We start from the raw sequence: 22,208 nt of genomic DNA, 5'->3' as shown, positions 1-22,208 counted from the left end.
AAAAACGAAAGAAATTATGAACATGGCAAGACATTCAACTCTCTTCGTAAAATTAGATTTGAAAGGAGATATTTTTTTTATTAAAAGAATAAAATTACTAAAATACATTAGATGCACCAATTTTCAATTTAAAAATTGATAAAAAAAAATAATATTCAAACTAATTTATTAATTTTGCATATTTAAAAAAAATTTGAGAAATTTGGTATTAATGTTAATAATAATTTGTATTACCCTCGTATATATGTACTTCTGTTGGTGCAGTGGGTAAAAATTTAGAGTACGAGCCAGATGTTCTAGGTTCGAGCCTCGCTGCCCCACTAATTGCAGTGAAGATGAATACTCTGATGTCGGTTTCTATCACAGCCGTCTGATCTTCAGATGAGATTAATAATCTGAGCAATTATTTTTTTATATGTTTATTGTAATCATCGACCAATAATAAAAAGTTATAAACACGTATAATCCTATTTTCATAAATTATTTATTTAAAATTGAAATATCATTTTTTTATATTTTTTTAAATAATCATTAACCAAATGCAATTCACTAAAAAAAATGTCGCATTCGGGGACAAATTTGTAAAATATTTTTGTTACAAAAAGTTTTGCAACAAATTCAACGATGAAATATTTTTCGTCTTAAAATTATTGTCACCAAATTCTGCGACGAAAAAATTCAAATTCGTTGTCAAATTTGGCGTCACTAATTCTACAACAAAAATTAAAATTCGTCACAAAAAACCCTAGGCAACTCTAGGATAAAATTTATATGTTGTCCCAATTTTGACGATGAAAATGATTTTCGTCCAGATTGAACAATGAAAATAGATTCGTCACCAAATGCGGGATGACCAAATTTGGTGACGAATAATAATTTCATCGATAAATCTGCAACAAATACAAATTTGTCGCCAATCTACTAATTTGACTGATTTGCGACGAATCAATTTCATCACAGATTCTGGGATGAAAAATAATTCATTGTAAATTATCAATACATAGTAATTTGCAATAATTTGACAATAACTTTTTTTTTGACACCAAATTCGTCCCTAAATAAAAAAAATGGATAGAACCTATTCATTTTTGCAATTTGTTGTGTTAATACAATCCAATTCAATACATTTACAAACTTTTTAAAACAAATCCAAATAGCACATCCTATACATTAACACATCTTATTTAACTTTATCACATCTTATTACACATCCTAATTAACATTATCACATATTTTATTACACATCCTATTTAACATTATCACATTTTATTATACATCCTAATTAACATGTATACACATCTTATAAATATTTAAAATTAAATCTACAATAATACAAGTCCAAAGTTATTAAAATATAACCATACAAAAAAGTTAAAAGAAACATATCACATGCATACAAGTCATGATATCCAAAAATATCCAACACTCCGAAGAATTTAAACAAGTTAATTTAAAAGAAAATTCACAAACAACAACTCATCTTCTCTTCCAAAAAAACTTCTCAATCCAATCTTCTTTTCTCACATTAAAATAAAAAAACAAAAAAGATCAATTCTAACAAGAAAGAAAATCGCTTAAACTAACATAAAACTTAATACTTACTTTTTCCTCCAGTATAGATTTTGCCTCACCAACCCTACTAAAAAAATTTAATAATATTAATAAAAATATAAAATTGAAAGGTTCACAATCCATGAATTAATATTTAAAAATACTAATTATGAGACAAATAACATTTATACATAATTAAAACTATGAAGTATCATCACCACCACATCGTTGTCACTATCATCACCGAAATAGGGAGGAATCTGACTTGGAATAGAGCTCAACTGAAGATGTCGCATTATGAAGTCTTTTTGTCAGCACAACTTACTAATTTCTTGATCACTTTGCACCATTTGTTGATCCCTTTGGAACATTTCTTGATCCCTTGGTGCCTGTTGTTGTGTCATTTCTTGATCTCTTTGCAATAATATCTCTCTCAAATAGCTAACCTCTTCAGTTAAAGTACTTATTTGAGCCCTTACTGCTGGTGGAGTGGAAGAAGATGTATCAGCTACTCTTTGGGTTCTGTTCAAGGAACTCATTTCCAATATCCTTCCCTTTTGGGTCCTCCACTGGCCTCCAGTCATAAACTAAGATTATTGCCAACAGAAGACTCAAATCCGTCAGTATCAATGCTAGCTTGTGAGCATTTGTGTGCTAACTCAAGCTCATCATATTTTTCCTGTATTTTTAAAATGCATATCATATTAATTAGATATAATTGAAATGCATATAATATTAAGAGAGAGTAGGTACCTAACTAATAAAATCTAAGTTATAAATTAAGATTAAATAAATAAGAATCCCAATCTTGACTACTTTTACTCTATCCCCACACCAAGTCTTGTCTTTTTTTTTTCTTTTATGAAAGTATGGGTGAAAGTATCTATGAAAGTAGACTCCTTCCTCATCTCCTTAGTCTAAAAAAATAGGTTAGAAACGATGAAATAATTTGATATAGATTAAAAAATTATTGTGATAATTAAAAAATTACTAGTCTCCATTTATGTTCATCTATGTTAATGGAGTCTCCCGCATATATCGTAGATGAATCACCAGAATTGTAAGCTTGATTCATTCTATTATGGTAATTCTTTTGTTTACTCTCCTTCGCTACCCAAAAATTGGTGATCCTAACCCAATTTTCATCGGTGATGAAGTCTAGTTTTTTTCTCCGGGTCTTGACTTAATTAGTACATGTCTGATATGATTGCTATAATTTTTTTTTTTATCTCTATCTTGTCACTTGGGACTTAAATATTAATCCGTTGTAATGGAAAAAAATAATTGATTATATATTCACTTTAATTTTATATACAAACTGAAGGGGATAAACATTGAACTCGTTCCACCATAGCTCCTTTATGGTCAGTGGATTGCTTGAATATGTCAGTGAAGCACCTCCCCAACGATTATTCATGATTCAATTAATATCATGAATAATCTATACAGGATTTTCAAATCTACGTTAAATTACAAACAAACAATGTTAAATAATTAAGATAATTCAAAAAATAAAATATTTTATAGTACTTACGAATCTCCGATAGAGACTAGAAAATCTCTATCATTTACAAACACAACAACTGAGTTTCTGCCGAGTTAGGAAGATGTGTGAGTACTGGTGATTACACTAGCAATGATACTAGTGACGGTGAATGTTCAGGCGCTGGTGAAGGTGCATGAAAATGTCCTACTTGATCAGGTGGTGGCGTAGGTACAGTGACAGGTGATGAATCGGACTGGCCCTAAACTCCGTCTATGCCCATTCAATTGAAAGATATGCTGAAAATTTAAATATAGGATATGGTAAATTGTAAATTTGATGCATAATGAAGAACATTAAAAAACTTACCATATTTGTTAATAGCTTAGAGAATGAGGAAAAAAAATATACAAGATGTCACCTCTAATGACCTGTAGAAAAAAATATAGTGTATTAACAGATAAAATAAATAAATTTAAGAATGAGACATTATACAACAAAACTCATTGAGTTATGCGTTTGGTAAATTTACATATTAAAATTAAATGCCCTTGTAAAAAAAAATAGTACCACATATAAAAAATATATGACAAATTTTTTTATATTAAGCTAACCAAACTTACGCATTATCAAAAATTAGAGTCCTCATTTCATTATCATTATCATCCTCCTCCTCCTCCTCATCATCATCATCTAATCCATCATCATCATTCTCATAAATTTCACTTATATCCACATTTATCGGTACTCCGTTGGGATCTCATAAAGTTTGAATAATATATTCCTCAGTCTGAAATGTATTCACAACTTCCTCTTGTTGATATGCAATGTTTTCCCAAAGCGCCTCAATTTTTTTTCTTGCTTTGGTTTTACAAACAACCCACCAACCAATCTTATTATATTTCAAACTAAGAAACGAAGAATATAATACTTGAATCACTTGTTGTGCCAACACAAATAGTTCATATCTCTTATAAAGTCTCTTAACATTTATTTCAACCAAATTATAATGAGGATGCACCTCATCCCTCTGACAGGGTCAAACCAGCGACACATAAATAAAATAACTCACATTCCTAGCCCTGGGTATTTTATCTCTATAATTTCATCCAGCAAATCATAAAAATTATTGCTTGCACCTCCTGTTAGGACCAAAAGTAGCTAGAGGGGGGGGGGGTGAATAGCTCGTCGCGTTCGCTCGGTGCTCGTTCCTTCAAAGATGTGCAGCGGAAATACAAAGAAACAATCACACAACGCTAACACGGTTGGTTTACTTGGTATCCACCTCACAAGAGGTGACTAATCCAAGGATCCACACCAACACACACACCCTCCACTATGAATAACACTCCTTTATGGTAACTACCAAAGGCGGAGAAGCCCTACAACCCTCTCAATACAAGAAGAAGAAAGGGAAATACAAGATAAGCAAAAGCTTACAAGATATGCAATAAAAACCTTAACCCTATCTTCTTCCTCTTGCAATAGATCCGCCTCTTGACTTGGAGAACTTCCAAGATCCTTCAAGAACTGGTGATCTCGAGCTTGGAGAGAGCTGTGGAGGAGCTGGTGAAGATCTGAGTTGAATCGGTGAAGCTCTTCTGAAGGAATCGCACGCCAACAGCTATAAACGACGCCAACGGTCGAATCCCAATCGATTGGATTGCTCCCAATCGATCGGGGAGGCTTTGGATCGATCCACGGATCGATCCAGAGCGCCTCTGTGCTCTGGAAACATGCCTGGATCGATCCACGGATCGATCCAGCGCTTATCGCGCGAAGCAGCAGCGTCCCAATCGATCAGCTAATCGATTGGGACCTCTGGATCGATCCACGGATCGATCCAGAGGCTCTCTGTTCGCTGGGAAAGGCCTGGATCGATCCACTGATCGATCCAGCTCTTGGTTTTTGCCCAAAACCAAGTCCTACGCCTCTCAAACCAACATCCGGTCAACCTTGACTTATTGGTACATCATGCCTAGCATCTGGTCACTCCTTTGACCTGCTAGGACTTCCCACCAAGTGTCCGGTCAATCCCTTTGACCCACTTGAACTTTTCTCTTTGTGCCAAGTATCCGGTCAATCCCTTTGACCTACTTGGTCTCTCACCAGATGTCTGGTCAACCTTGACCCATCTGGATTTCTCTTGCCTGGCTTCACTCACCAGGACTTTCCTAATTGCCTAGCTTCACTCACTAGGTCTTTCACCTGGCTTCACTCACCAGGACTTTCCTAATTGCCTAGCTTCACTCACTAGGTCTCTCACCTGGCTTCACTCACCAGGATTTTCCTCCTGCCTAGCTTCACTCACTAGGACTTCCCAGTCAAGTATCCGGTCATCCTTGACCTACTTGACTCTTCTTCAATCAACCTTGCATTGTCAAACATCGAAACCCAAACCAAGACTCAAGCTAGGTCAACCAGGTCAACCTTGACCTGAGGGATGTTGCACCAACAATCTCCCCCTTTTTGATGTTTGACAATACCAACACTATTACTTACAATACCACATGTAAGTTAGGCTAATCCCATAGCCTAAACCTTCTTCATGCCACTAGGTAATGAATACATAAGTTAAGCCCTTCATTCTCCCCCTAAGAGGGCAAACTCCCTCTAGGTAATGAAAGTCTAACTTACTCCCTTTCATTCTCCCCCTATTGGCACACATCAACCCGTGCCTCAATTTTGGGCACTCTTCAACAAATGCCCCATTGTTGAAAACTCTCCCCCTGAAGAGTTGCTCATCGTTGTTCACAACTTCACTCGTTGTGACCAACACGATAATGAAGGTCCCATACCCTTCATTAACCTTAACCCTACATTCTCCCCCAATGTAGGCAAATGCTCATCCTTGAGCATTATCCTCTTGAGACCACTTGAACAATGAGGATATCCACTCCCCATTAAAATTCAAACGCTCAACCTTGAGCATGTTCTTAACGGAAGGTTAACCACCTTCCAAGGTTCATGAAAAAATAATTTTCATGTCTTTAAAGAGTCCCTCCCCCTAAAGACATGGTGGTAACTTCTGTCATTGCACCAACAATGACTTGGAATCCCTAAAACTTTAGGAAATCCAATTTTAGAAGTTTTGAGGTTCAAATATTCAAAATTTGAAACAAACCTCAACCTCAACCTAAACTTCAACTTAGCCTTCTTTAACCAATCCATTCTTGTTTTCCACACGAAAACACCCTTTTTATGTATACAAATGTATTTTCAGGGGTTTGGAATGGTTTCCTAGACTAAAATAGGTTCAAAATGCTGAAAATAAGCTTTTCCAGCCAAAATTAGCATCTTCAATCGATTGGAGTTGGGTTCCAATCGATTGAACCCTGCTGAATCGATCCACTGATCGATTCAGTCTTCTTGGATCGATCGGCTGATCGATCCAGCGAGCTTCTGCTCGCGAGAAATGCCTTCTCAATCGATCGGCTGATCAATTGAGGCACTCCAATCGATCCACTGATCGATTGGAGGCCTGAAATTGCTGAAATTCAATTTCAGCCAATTTCAGAAACCCCTAGAAAATTCTACAAAATTCCAAAAATCGTAAAAATTTGTGTAGACATTATTTAGGGTATAATTTATCATGGAAAAATAGTTTTCTATGAAAATACATCATATTTTCAAAGATTGACACAAACTTGAGAACTTGCAAAAACTTTAGTGTTTTCTTCAAGTTTGTGTCTAACTATTCAATGGTGATTACTATCAAAAGATAGCCTTCACCAAGGTTTTCCAAAATCATTTTAAAAACATTTTCAAAACCAATATCCCACCATGTTCCTTGGGCTTAATGCACATGACTTGTACATTAGCTTTCCCAATGATGGGAAAACACATAACTATGTGTTTTGATGAACTTAAAAACTCAAACGAATGCACTAAATCAACATCTTGAGTTTTGTTCATCATCCTAACATCTCACTTGTATTTAATGTGCACTAAAACACAGACAAGTCACCTTATCGTCCTTGTGAGATGTGAGATTTTGGTTTTGCCCTATTCTAGGGATCATGCATATCTATCTAGGCATTTTAGAGATATTAGACATCCACCTAGGATGTCACTTGTTAATAAGTGTTGTTAAATGCCATTTGTCCTTAATTACAAGGAATTAAACTTAATGCATGATTATGTTATGACATACATCAAAAGGAAATAATTTTCAGAAGAAAATTTCCTATAACTACATGATGTATGTATATCATGACATGGTATTTTTGAGTTTTTCATAATAAGTCATGAATGCACAAATAAAACATGATGTCATGGCATATAATGGGCAACCAAACATGGCAAGATTTAGCATAATTAAAATATACCTAGATTATCTATATAAGTGTCCTTAACCCTTAGCTAATCCTAAAGTATAAACCCTAGATTGCCCAATTTCCTTAAGAAAATGCCAAAACCCGACTTGACATTTCTTTAATCTCTTGATTTGTTTATGCCACTTAAAAAAAAATTAAGCATATCCTCAAATGTTGGCATATTCCATTTTTCCTCAAGAGTAAAAACGTAAATCAAGGCCCGGATTGCCTTAAATTTCTAAGAGAATACCAAAATCCCAACTTGGTATTTCTCTAGGTTCTCTCAATTTATGCCATTTAAGATAAAATCAATTTTTTTTCACCATTTGGCACATTTTACTCTTCCAAAGAGTAAATGATAATTCCATTTCATTTTCAAAGGTTAACAAAAACCTTGAAAATGCTCCTTGAGTGTCAATTTCTTCAAAGTTAGGTTAACTACCCTTCTTCTTAGAGTTGACACTCTCTAACCCATCTATGGGGTAGAGAAGATGCTCCTAGGAACCCAACACCTATTGGTGCTCCTTGGATGCTCTAGGTACTCACTAGGAATAATTTCCCTAGATACCTTCCTAATGACCTTGTTGGGCTTCTTAGAAGCCTTGGTCACATTTTCTAGGTCAACTCTAGGGATAGCCTCCCTTGTGACCTTGTTAGTGACTTTCTTAGACTTCTTAGAAGTCTTAGTCACATTTTTCGCAAAAATACTCTTAGGGATAACTTCCCTAGTATTCTTGGCTTGACCACTGGACCTAGGGTTTGTTCCATAACTATATGGAACTCTATGGTACGAGGGCATATCCTTCTTAGCCTTTGGTTTGTATCCCAACCCTCTATGGCCATTGGATGGCTTTGATTTTCCTAGCCCTAGGTATTTCTCATTTTGCCCTTGTAGGATATTTTCCATCCTCTTTAGGGTCTTTTCCATTTTATCAAGTCTTGACCTCAAGACTTGATTTTCTATCATTAAATCCTTAGGTTTTGGTCCATGAGCATTTTTGTTCTTGGGCATGTATCTATTATCCTTAGTGTTCCCGCTCAAGTGTCTATTTACCTTCCTAACCTTAGGTTGGGTAGTTTTGGCATGTAGGGCCACATGCTTTTCCTTAAAGCTCTCATGCTTCCTATTCTTATGGTAAATCACATTAAAATGATAAAAATTAGAACTATCATGCTTTTTATCATAATGTAAAGGAGTAGGCTCAATAAATGTTACCTTCTTCTTTACCTTGGAGGCTCCCCCTTGACTAATGCCTCCTTGAGCCTTGACCATCTTCTTCCCATTGAGGCATTGACTCCGGTAATGCCCATTTTGATTGCAAGAGAAGCATATGATATGCTCCCTGCTCTTCTTTGTTCCGGGAATGGTCTCCTTGGGCTTCACCTTGTCCTTTTGTGTCACTTGGCCCTTCTTCTTGGCCAAGTTGGGACACTTGCTCTTGTAGTGTCCATTTTCCCTACACTCAAAACATATTATATGATTTTTATTTTTAATTGAAACATTTATACCTTTGTGTGTAGGGGTGACATCTTTTCCTTTGGATCCGGAGGTAGAAGCTTCCTCTTGATCGGACCTTGATTCTCCTCCATTTGATTTTTCTTGACTTGTAGAGGTAGTTGCTTCTTCCTCCTCTTCTTCTCTCGACCCGGATGTAGAAGCTTCTCCTTCTTCTTGATCCGGCGTCACCAAGGATTGCTCCCCCTCAATCCTAGAGGTGGAGGCTTCATCATCTTGAATATGAAACAAGGAGTATGCTCCCTCCTTGTTCCCTCCGGTGCATTCCCTTGAGGATGAAGCTTCTTGGATTTCCTCTTCTTCGGAGGTTGAGCATCTCTCAACCTCGGAGTCCTCCTCTTGGTCTTGCTCCAAAGAGTCACCCTCTCTGGATTCTTTTTGCTCTTGTACAATGGAGGGGATCTTTTCATGAAGCTTGGCCAATTTGCTCCATAGTTCCTTTGCATCTTCAAATTCTCCAATTTTGAAAAGGATGGTGCTTGGCAATAAATTGACCAAGAGCTTGGTCACTTTGTCATTGGCCTCGCACCTTTGGACTTGCTCTTGGCTCCACTTGCTCCTCTTGAAAACTTTGCCCTTCGAATTTCTTGGAGCCTCGAAGCCTTCCATTAGAGCAAACCATTGCTCTATCTCCATCATAAGAAAATTTTTGATTCTTGATTTCCAAGAATCGAAACTCATGAAAGTGTATGGTGGAGCCACCCTTGTGTCAAATCCAAGTCCATCTTCGAATTGCATCTTGAAGTTGAGCTTGATAAAGTCTTGAACTTGAAGAATTTGCTCCAACTTCTTCACCCTCTAGCTTTTCTTGTTATACTTGACCCTTCCAGCGATGATTCCGGTGAAGAGCGGCCTCGCTCTGATACCACTTGTTAGGACCAAAAGTAGCTAGAGGGGGGGGGGTGAATAGCTCGTCGCGTTCGCTCGGTGCTCGTTCCTTCAAAGATGTGCAGCGGAAATACAAAGAAACAATCACACAACGCTAACACGGTTGGTTTACTTGGTATCCACCTCACAAGAGGTGACTAATCCAAGGATCCACACCAACACACACACCCTCCACTATGAATAACACTCCTTTATGGTAACTACCAAAGGCGGAGAAGCCCTACAACCCTCTCAATACAAGAAGAAGAAAGGGAAATACAAGATAAGCAAAAGCTTACAAGATATGCAATAAAAACCTTAACCCTAACTTCTTCCTCTTGCAATAGATCCGCCTCTTGACTTGGAGAACTTCCAAGATCCTTCAAGAACTGGTGATCTCGAGCTTGGAGAGAGCTGTGGAGGACCTGGTGAAGATCTGAGTTGAATCGGTGAAGCTCTTCTGAAGGAATCGCACGCCAACAACTATAAACGACGCCAACGGTCGAATCCCAATCGATTGGATTGCTCCCAATCGATCGGGGAGGCTTTGGATCGATCCACGGATCGATCCAGAGTGCCTCTGTGCTCTGGAAACATGCCTGGATCGATCCACGGATCGATCCAGCGCTTATCGCGCGAAGCAGCAGCGTCCCAATCGATCAGCTAATCGATTGGGACCTCTGGATCGATCCACGGATCGATCCAGAGGCTCTCTGTTCGCTAGGAAAGACCTGGATTGATCCACTGATCGATCCAGCTCCTGGATCGATCCACTGATCGATCCAGCTCTTGGTTTTTGCCCAAAACCAAGTCCTACGCCTCTCAAACCAACATCCGGTCAACCTTGACCTATTGGTACATCATGCCTAGCATATGGTCACTCCTTTGACCTGCTAGGACTTCCCACCAAGTGTCCGGTCAATCCCTTTGACCCACTTGAACTTTTCTCTTTGTGCCAAGTATCCGGTCAATCCCTTTGACCTACTTGGTCTCTCACCAGATGTCTGGTCAACCTTGACCCATCTGGATTTCTCTTGCCTGGCTTCACTCACCAGGACTTTCCTAATTGCCTAGCTTCACTCACTAGGTCTTTCACCTGGCTTCACTCACCAGGACTTTCCCAATTGCCTAGCTTCACTCACTAGGTCTCTCACCTGGCTTCACTCACCAGGATTTTCCTCCTGCCTAGCTTCACTCACTAGGACTTCCCAGTCAAGTATCCGGTCATCCTTGACCTACTTGACTCTTCTTCAATCAATCTTGCATTGTCAAACATTGAAACCCAAACCAAGACTCAAGCTTGGTCAACCAGGTCAACCTTGACCTGAGGGATGTTGCACCAACACCTCCATCATTAGATAATTGAACACACTCCCCACAATTTATGATATTCTTCTCCATTCCATATTCTTGAGTATAAAAATTATATCCATTTATAAAATATGCAAGCCAAGTGCGTACCAATTCTTTTGAACCCTATGACAGATGGAATAGTCATTCTTGCTCAAGGTGAGCTTGATTACCATGAACATAAGGTCAAATACATCAATTGTTAAAAGTCTGCATATGTGTAAACCAAATATAGATTGTCTACTTACATATAATTTGAACCATGTTACAAATTCTTCTTCACAAAATCAATCAAACTCTTGTGTCAACAATTCATAATATAAGTTTTGGAAAATCTTATTCAAAAAAATATATTATAACACAAACAATATACCAAATTATAAAAAAAATAAAAAATGTATACTAACTTATAATATGATAATACTTTTGGACAATTAAGTAAAATGTAGGTCTGAGCTAGCTGTCATTCTTAACCAGTTAAGTATCTTTGCTTATATGCTCCACTTGATCAACCAAGGTAGTTAAAAATTGAGAATGAGTTCACATTTGGATCAATAGGACCCTCATCATTTCTTCCGGCTCTTCGCCTTTTGCTATGAATATGAGGTTTAAAATAATATGATGCAAAAGTTATTACTTCCTCTACAATATGTATGCATTAACAATAGAGGCTTCAACTCGTGCTTTATTTTTCATTTTTTTCTTTAAATAATAAAGAATCTATTGATAATAAAACAAATTATATTAAATATTAATATATAATAAACAGTCATTTTTTATGCATTCAAATTATCAAATTATAGAAAATGAAAATTTTACCTTTCAAATGGATACATCCATAAAAAATGGACAGATTCTCCCACTTTGGCCTCATATGGCAAGTGAACCAAAAGATATTCCATGGAATAAAAAAAGAGGGTAGAAATATCCTTTTCAAATTACACAAAATGATTGGAATATCTCTCTCTAACTTCTACATGTGTGAAGTTTCAAAGAAGTCGAGCAAAAGATACAGCAAACGAGAAGGATGGCATGGGAAGTGAGTCGAGGGCTCAGTGCATTCGAGGGATGGAAGTTATAGAAGAGTACACCAGTGGAGCGAGAATGACGCGCGCGGTACTTTCAATGGACGAGAAGTCACAGCAAAAGACTGCTCGAGGGGAAGGTCGGAGTTGGGTTTAGGTGAGCTTAACTCTGGATGATCAGAGAATCACTCAAGCGACCGGAGAAGAAGCTAGACAAGTCAACACGAAGTTGACTTGTTCAAGCGCCTGGACTCAGGCACTCGAACCACTTTGAGCCAAAATAGGCACCTCTTCATGAACGCTATTGTCGATGATGTTGAATGTCCACGTCCACAACACTCCAAGCGATTGGACCGGTCCAGACACTCGAGTCAAGATAAAATTTTATCATGAAGTCGTTGAAGACTCATTGAGAAGAAGATATGTTGGTGTAGTTTGCACCAACGGTCTAACTCAGATTTTGATGAATGACAAATGAGTTAAGTTAGCTGTATTTATGTACTAAGTACTTTACCAAGTGTGCAGGAATTGACGGGTCTGAAGGACCTGACACCAGGCTGAAATCCATCTAGGTCCGAGAGACCGAATAGCTAGTGCGAAGTCTAGATAGGTCAACGAGCCGACTTGATATCTGTAGAAGTGTAATCAAGCTAAGCCGAGTCGAACTCTTGAATGTTTGAGTTTGACTTGTTTATAATCGACTCGAGCTCAAACTTTATTTAACAAATATATTCATGGCTCACAAGCTTATTCGAGCTTTTATCGAGACTAAACGATCTTAATAAATTTAAATTATAAATTTAAATATTCATTAAAAACTAAATTATATAGTTAAATAAAATTATTATATTCTTATTAAATTTATAATTTATTCTAATAAATAAATTTAATATATTTGTCTATATGTTTCATAAGTAGAATGTAAAATCTATAAGTTTAATAGCAAAATTATTATATTTTTTTATTTAAAAGTTGATTCATGAGTCGATGGCGAGCATCTCTGGGATCCCTCAATCGCCGGCAGGCTATTTTTGCGAGCTGGAGCTGGACAACTTGGACGACTACGTGACGGGGTTGCTAAAAGCTGAGGACCTTGGACTTGAAGGTTTCACTCCGGTCTTTGACGACGACAATGTTGGGTGGTCAGAGGTAGAGTTTTGCACCGGAATTGATGAACTCTGACGAAATGCAATCGTCTTGGTGTTTTTGAACTTGCTGTACAAAACCAAAACTCGCCCTTTCTACATGTATGTACGTGGGTTCAGTCTATTGTTGTAGAACTTGCTGTAAGAGAAGAAGAAAAAGAAGCGATTGTTAGAATTTTGGGATCATAATTGTAATTATAAATGTCTAATGTCATCAATTAAATAAGTCATAATTTAATGTGATCAAATTTATGATTAAGGAATATGACTTAAGGGTTTAATTATTATGAATAAATTAATGTGGATACTATGTGCAATTTCTAATTTGTTGAGGGGCCAAATTAGAAATAGACAAACTTATGTTTCTATAAATAAGGATTATGGTCTCAGTTTACAGATGATGCTTTTGTTTTATTTCCTCATCGACAAAACACTCTGGATACTAAAGAAGATCTGTAAATTGAAGATATTGCCCAAAATCGATTGCATACTATGTATTCTGGTATATTTCCGTAATTTTATCTATTCCGTTTATAATTTCTTAAGAATTGAATAGAATACATAAATTTTGTGTTGAGATTTCTCAACCCAATTTTTCTATCAATTGGTATCAGAGCCTTCTATTCCAAATTCTTAAGGAAATTTTTTATTTTGGGTACAAAATTTTGTTTTGTGCAATCTTGGTTTTGGTTCATGATATATCATATTGCGATTTTATTCATCGCAATTTTCGACACTGTTCTGTGTCGCAATCGGTTGGAAAGATTTGCGACAGCATCACAAATTCCACCGGGGAAGGGAAAGCGTCATGGGAGGTTGCTTGCAACCGGTTCCTAGGCCAGCGACGACATCCAAGATTGAAGGCAACAAGCTAAACGCCGCTTCTCGCATTTTTTGCTCATCACGAGCGAGCGCAAATGACCAACATTGGGCCACCGAACACAACGTCATGCTAGAGGTAGTTTTCCGAGGCAGGATAAAGCATTATAGTTGGGCGGCGAGTTGACTGTGGCCGCCTCTCGCTATTTCGTGACTGGCGTTCGGCGCTGGAAAGTGTCGTCGACTGCCCCAATATCCCCTCGGTTGGCTATCTTGGTTGGCAACTGTGGTTGTGGCAGTTCGTGCGGCGTGGCAAAGTTGGCGAAGAAACAGTTCGTTTCTTCATAAATGGTTTTAAAAAAAAAAAGGGTCACGTACATGGCGTGATGGTGTGATGGCATGATGGCATGTACGTGGAACGTGGAGTGAGGCCACATTTAGGAAGGAACTGTTTTTTTTTTTTTTTCCCACTTTTGATATTTTTTAATTTTGACATTAAAAAAAATAAATGGGTGCATGTTTCATTGACGAATCAAAATATTACGCCTAAGTAATATAATTTATCCCATTAAATATAATCCATTAAATTTATTATTTGGATTAAATAATCAATTTATTTTATAATATTAATTTAATTGGATTATATGAGTTTTATTAATATCTATTATTTTAAATTAAATTAAATTTGAATTATATGTCACCAAAGTAACCTCTATTATTTGAATTTAATTTTATTTGAAATATCGAGATATTATTGAGGTATTAAATAAAGAGTAGATGTGTATATTTATATGAGTATTAATCAACCCAAAGGAATATTTATACAAATTATACATTTACTTGTGATAATAAACTCGTAATAATTATCAGGTTTTTATTTGTTATGTTTCATGCATATAATAAATCGATCCAAAGATAGGTTTATTATTTGTCATGTATTATTATTAGTGTTTGATTATTACAACAAGAGTACCACTTGCAAATAATATTACTGTCCAAAGACTTGATATTGTTGTTGCACTAGGTATCTTTTAATGAGATTTATCATTTATTTTAATTGATTCAAAATGAGCATGTTATTTATGTTATAATTCTTGTGTTCTCTTTTCAGCAAGTGTTGCTACTATTTCTGCTAACTTAAGTTCAGTGTCGATCCTTAATGGTACAAATTTTAAGGTTTGGAAAGAGAACATTTTAATTGTTCCTGACTGTATGGATCTAGATCTTGCGCTTAGGACAGAGCAACCCACTGCTCCTACAGATACTAGTTCCTCTGAACTGAGGGCTAAATATGAGAAGTGGGATCGCTCTAACCGCATGAGTCTTATGATCATCAAACGTGGCATACATGAGGCTTTTAGGGGTGCGGTGTCTAATAGTGTCACTAAAGCTAAGGAATATCTCGATGAGATTGAAAAGTGCTTTGCCGAAAGCGATAAGGCGGAAACAAGCACAATTCTGAAGAGCTTGATTTCCATGAAGTATAAAGGCGAGAGAAATATTCAGGAATATATTATGGAAATGCCCCACCTTGCATCAAAATTGAAGGCACTTAATTTTGAATTGTCGGATGACATGCTTGTGCATTTAGTTCTTATTTCTCTTTCGAACCAGTTTAGTCAGTTTCAGATCAATTATAACTGTCAAAGAGAGAAATTGACTCTTAATGAGCTCATTGCATACTGTGTTCAAGAGGAAGAGAGGTTGAAGCAAATCAAGGCTGAAAGTGCCTATTTGGCAAGCACCCCTAAAGATAAGGGCAAGAAAAGAAAGAATGAGGCTACTAAAGATCCTTATGTGAAGAAACGAAAGCAGGATGCTGACAAGAAAGGTTGTTTATCTGAAACAAGCCTAATCATATCAAGAAAGAATGTCCTAAGTACCATACATGGCATGCGAAAAAGGGTATATTTTTCAATTTGGTTTGTTCTAAAGTAAATTTAGCTTCAGTACCTCGAAACACTTAGTGTTTAGACTCTGGTGCAACTACTAACATCAGTGTTACAATACAGGATTACCTGAGCTACCGAAAGCCAACTGATGCTGAAAGATGTATTTATGCGGGTGATGACAAGTCGGTTGAGGTGGAAGCAATAGGGTATTTTAGATTGTTGTTAAACACTAGTTATTATTTAGACTTAATAGATACTTTTGTTGTACCGTCATTTAGACGGAATTTGGTTTCTGTTTCTCATTTGGACAAATTAGAAAAAGAAACCAAATTTATATATCTTTGATATAAATGCTTCTTATATTGAAACCCTGAATGTGGAATCACATGGTACTAAGAGTAAATTTAATAATGAAAACTCAGGTGCCTTATGGCACAAACGTTTAGGCCACATCTCTAGAAATAGAGTTGAACGACTTGTATCAGATGTAATTTTACACTCCATTGATTTTACAGACGTAAATGTTTGTGTTGAATGCATTAAGGGCAAACAAACCAAAAGAAAAAAAGAGGGTGCATACAGAGCTACATAAGTATTGGAATTGATACATACAGATGTTTGTGGACCATTTCCAACATCTTTTTGGAATGGTCAACAATATTTTGTATCATTCATTGATGATTATTCTCGATATGCATATTTATTTCTTATTTATGAGAAGGCTCAAACATTGGACGTTTTCAAATCATTCAAGGATGAAGTTGAGAATCAATTAGACAAAAGAATTAAGAAAGTTAGATCTGATCGTGGTGGTGAATACTATGGTAGATATGACTGTTCAGGTGAGCAACGTCCAGGACCTTTTGCTCAATACCTAGAGGAGTGTGGAATCGCCCCACAGTACACAATGGCAGGCTCACCAAGCATGAATGGTGTAGCTGAACGACATAATCGAACTCTTAAGGATATGGTAAGGAGTATGATTAGTCATTCAACCTTACCAATGTCACTTTGGGGAGAAGCATTAAAGACAATAGCTTACATTCTAAATCGAGTACCCACTAAAGCAGCTACTAAAACAGCTTTTGAGCTTTGGATAAGGCGAAAGTCAAGTCTCAAACATTTTCATATTTAGGGATGTCCAGCTGAGGCTAGACCGTATAGGTCACATGAAAAGAAATTGGACTCCAGAACTGTGAGTAGCTACTTTATTGGATATTCTGAGCGATCACGGGACTATAAGTTTTATGATCCCAAAGTAAAGACCATCTTTGAGACGGGAACAACAACGTTCTTTGAGGATATTGAGTTTGGGTGGAAGAATAAAGTAACTGACCTTGTCTTTAAGGAGGAATGTATTCCCACTACTCTTCAAGAGCAAAAGGTTTATATTCCTATGATTGCTTTTAATAATGATCAAGATTTTTTTCCTGTCAGTGATCAGGATGCAATACCAGAATAATAAGACATTGTTAATTAACTCCCAGAAGAACAAACTCAACAACCTCAAGAACCAGTGTTGTAGAACAAGTGCCTTTACGAAGGTCCACTAGAGAAAGGAGAAGTGCTATTTCGGATGATTACATAGTACTACTTCAAGAACATGAGGAAAATGATGGTATGGCGAAGGATGGTCCGATCAACTTTCGTCAAGCCATGCAAGATTCAAATTCTCAAAAGTGGATTGAGGCAATGAATGAGAAGTATAAGTCAATGCAAGACAATAATGTTTGGGAACTTATCGTATTACCTGAATGTGTGAAACCCATTGATTGTAAGTGGATTTTTAAAATCAAACGGGATACAAATGGTAATGTGGAAAGGTATAAAGCACGTCTTGTAGCTAAAGGCTATACTCAGAAATATGAGATTGACTTTAAAGAGACCTTTTCTCCAGTTTTAACGAAGGACTCTTTAAGGACAATCATGGCACTCGTTGCACACTTCGATATGGAATTCCATCAGATGGATGTCAAGACATCTTTTCTCAATGGAGACATTGAGGAAACAATCTATATGGTGCAACCAGAATACTTTGTATCGGGAGATCCAAAGAGTATGGTTTGCAAACTTAAGAAGTCCATCTATGGGTTAAAACAAGCATCTCATCAATGGTACCACAAATTTCATCCAATAATAATCTCATTTGGTTTTGAAGTAAATGTGGTAGATGATTGTGTGTATCATAAGTTCAGTGAGAGTAAGCATATCTTCTTGGTTCTATATGTTGATGGCATTTTGTTTGCCACAAACGATATAGGTATGTTAAATGATACCAACATATTTCTATCTAGATATTTTGAAATGAAAGATCTTGGTAACGCATCTTTTGTATTAGGAATCCAAATACATCGAGATCGTTCTCGAGGTATTCTTGGATCATCGCAAAAGAACTATATCGATAAGGTACTTAAAAGATTTGGCATGCAAGATTGCAAACCAGGTAATATCCCAGTCGCTAAAGGAGACAAGTTTAGTCTTAAACAATGCCCTAAAGGAAGCCTCGAGACTCAAGAAATGAAAAAGATTCCCTATGCTTCGGCTGTAGAAAGTCTTATGTATGCTCAAGTTTGTACGCGGCCGGATATTGTGTACATTGTTGGAGTATTGGGCAGATATTTAAGCAACCCAGAAATGGATCATTGGAAAGCAGCAAAGAGGATAATGAGATATTTAAAGAGAACAATTGATTACATGCTCACATATAAGAGGTCAGATACTCTTGAGATCATGGGATATTTTGACTCTGATTTTGCGGGATACCAAGATAGCATGAGATCTACTTCTGGTTATGTTTTTATATTGGCTGGTGGAGCTATTTCTTTGAAAAGTACCAAACAAACACTAACAGCTTCTTCCACCATGCCAGTAGAGTTTATAGCAAGTTATGAGACATCTAATCATGGAATATGACTGAAAAATTTTGTCATTGGACTACGTATTTTGGGAAAGGTTGAAAGACCACTAAAGTTATTTTGTGACTATCGATCAGCTGTATTGTATTCTAACAACAATAGGAGCTCGACAAAATCGAAGCACATTAATATCAAGTTCCTTGTTGTGAAAGAAAGAGTACAAAGTGGACAGATTTCGATAGAACACATAGGCACAAACTCCATGATAGCAGATCCTTTTACAAAGGGTTTACCACCCAATGTCTTCTATGAGCATACCACTCATATGAGTGTTATTCAATTTGGTAAAATCTATATCTAGTGGGAGTTTCTACTATATATGTTTCATTATATTGATGAAACTTATGTATTTGGAGATTATCTGATCAGATATAAAGTTCAATGTTACTTCATTACACTTTATATACCTTAAGTTAAATTTTTGATCTCACTTTGGTTATAAGGAGGACCAGTTGAAAATTGACATGAATAGATCACCTTGCATGTAATTTTCATGTCACATATTCATAATTGATCTATGTCATTTGATTATATTGATATACGTGATCTTTAATGGTTTAATTGTGAAATATACAACGAATACTACATTGATCATATGTCTATATAATTAATGGACGAGATTGTTAAGGAAACCCTAAAGCTATGATGATAAAAGTTATGAGCTCATTAAGGTTAACTTTTATATGTTTACACATATGGTCCAGTAGGAGATTGTTAGAATTTTGGGACCATAATTGTAATTATAAATGTCTAATGTTATCAATTAAATAAGTCATAATTTAATGTGATCAAATTTATGATTAAGGAATATGAGTTAAGGGTTTAATTGTTATGAATAAATAAATGTGGATACCATGTGTAATTTTTAATTTGTTGAAGGATCAAATTAGAAATAGGCAAACTTATGTTTCTATAAATAAGGGTTATGGTCCCAATTTGCAGATGATACTTTTGTTTTGTTTCCTCATCGACAAAACTCTCTAGATACTAAGGAAGATCTTGCCCAAAATCAATTGCATACTATGGATTCTGGTAGACTTCTATAATTTTATCTATTCCGTTTATAATTTTTTAAGAATTAAATAGAATATATAAGTTTTGTGTTGAGATTTCTCAACTCAATTTTTCTATCAGCAACTACTGGCAGCTGCTTTCCTTGCGTGTACACCCTTTTAACTGTTGGCGTATGTCACTGTAGGTATGCAAAAGATGTATGTTCCAGGAAGCAGGGTAAAGAAAATTATCTGTTTTCTGAAGAAATATGTAATTTGTCAAATGTAATTCGACTTTAGCAAAAGGAAAAATGATGCTTTAATCCTAGCTAGTTTTGAGAATTGACGTGTTTGATGAAACCAGTAGCTCGACTTGCTTGTCGTCGGTGTATAGATATAGCCGGCTTCACATCACATTCATGAAGACTTGAAATCTGCTTCGAAAAGCATGCTTGGTCCGAGGACTTTTGCGACTGTTAGTTGATTATTTCAACTTCATTTTATATGTTTCGGCGACTGATATCATATTTATACAATCAAGAACATAACAACTGTCTCAAAGCTCGAACGAAGAGAGCTCGATGTTGACTCTGAACCAAGAAATCTGTCATGATCTTCACCGATACGTATCGACGCGTGGTCTATCAATGGGGCGCTTCCACCATGAAAGAATTTCTTTATGGTTCTTCTTTCTCTTTGTCTTCTTTTCTAGGCACTTAAGAGGATTTCGTGACCAAGGGAGCAGCAAGGGCTGCCAAGGAGTAGTTGGTCATTGCCTATATGAATGTCAATGATAAACATTTTGTGAAAGTCTAGAAAACAGAAAGAAATTATGGACATGGCAAGACACCCAACTCTGTTCCTAAAATTAGATTCGAAAGGTGATATTTTTTTACTAAAAGAATAAAATTACTAAAATACATTAGATGCAGATTTGTCCCAATTTTCAATTTAATAATTGATTAAAAAAATAATATTCAAACTAATTTATTAATTTTGCATATTCGAAAAAAAAAATTGAGAAAATTTAGTATTAATGTTAATAATAATTTGTATTGCCCTTGCATATATCAAGTTATGTTGGTGCAGTGGGTAAAAATTTAGAGTTTGAGCTAGATGTTTCAGGTTCGAGACTCGCTGCTCTACTAATTGCAGTGAAGATGAATAATGTGATGTCGGTTTCTATCACAACCGTCTGTCTGATCTTCAGATGACGTTAATAATCTGAGCAATTATTTTTTATATATTTATTATAATCATCCACCAATAATAAAAAGTTATAAACATGTATAATCCTATTTTCATAAATTATTTATTTAAAATTGAAATATCATTTTTTTATTTTTTTAAAATAATCATTAACCAAATGTAATTCACTAAAAAAAAAAAATGCCGCATTCGGAGAGTTACGCGCCGGAATTTATGAACTCTGACGAAATGCAATCGTCTTGGTGTTTTTGAACTTGCTGTACAGAACCAAAACTCACCCTTTCTGCAGGTATGTACGTGGGTGTTTAATTTGTTATCGGAGATTTTTAGAGGATTCAATTGAATTTAAAAATTATATAGAATTTAAATTTAATTTACAATTGAGTTAATCTCAACAGTTGATCTCAAATTATTAATAGGGATTGATTTTTATCCAAATGTCATTTTAAAAATTTTAAAATGACTGAATGAGCATCCGAGACAATTGTTTTTTATAATCTGAGCAGAGTGTCTATCACAGTCGTGATCTTCAGATGAGATTAATAATCTGAGCAATTGTTTTTTATATATTTATTATAATCATCGATCAATAATAAAAAGTTATAAACACGTGTAATCCTATTTTCATAAAATATTTATTTAAAATTAAAATATCATTTTTTATTTTTTTAAATATTCATTATCCAAATGCAATTCACTAAAAAATAATGCCGCATTCGGAGAGTTATGCGTCGGAATTGATGAACTCTGACGAAATGCAATCGTCTGGGTGTTTTTGAAATTGCTGTATAGAACCAAAACTCGTCCTTTCTGATGGCAAAAGGTGAATACGTTCGCCCCTAATGTCTCCGTCAATCCGTCCTAGGACCAACACGGAGGAGGTAAATCACGGACGACTACTAGACTTTGGAATAATGACTAGCACATAAGGGAAAAACTCGTCCTTTCTGCACGTATGTACGTGGGTGTTGAAATACAAATAATCTAGTGTCAGATATTTTTAGAAGATTTAATTAAAGGGAAGTTTCTATTGGCAAACATTCTTTGCATGCAGTCTCCATCCATAAAAATTTGTATTTCCACTTCCTAGTCAAATATATTTATCTAATTGTCCATGATACTTTTAGG

Source organism: Zingiber officinale, chromosome 1A, assembly GCF_018446385.1.
Source record: "Zingiber officinale cultivar Zhangliang chromosome 1A, Zo_v1.1, whole genome shotgun sequence".
NCBI lineage: Eukaryota > Viridiplantae > Streptophyta > Magnoliopsida > Zingiberales > Zingiberaceae > Zingiber > Zingiber officinale.
The sequence above is the reverse complement of the archived record's forward strand: the minus strand, read 5'-3'. Positions refer to the sequence as shown.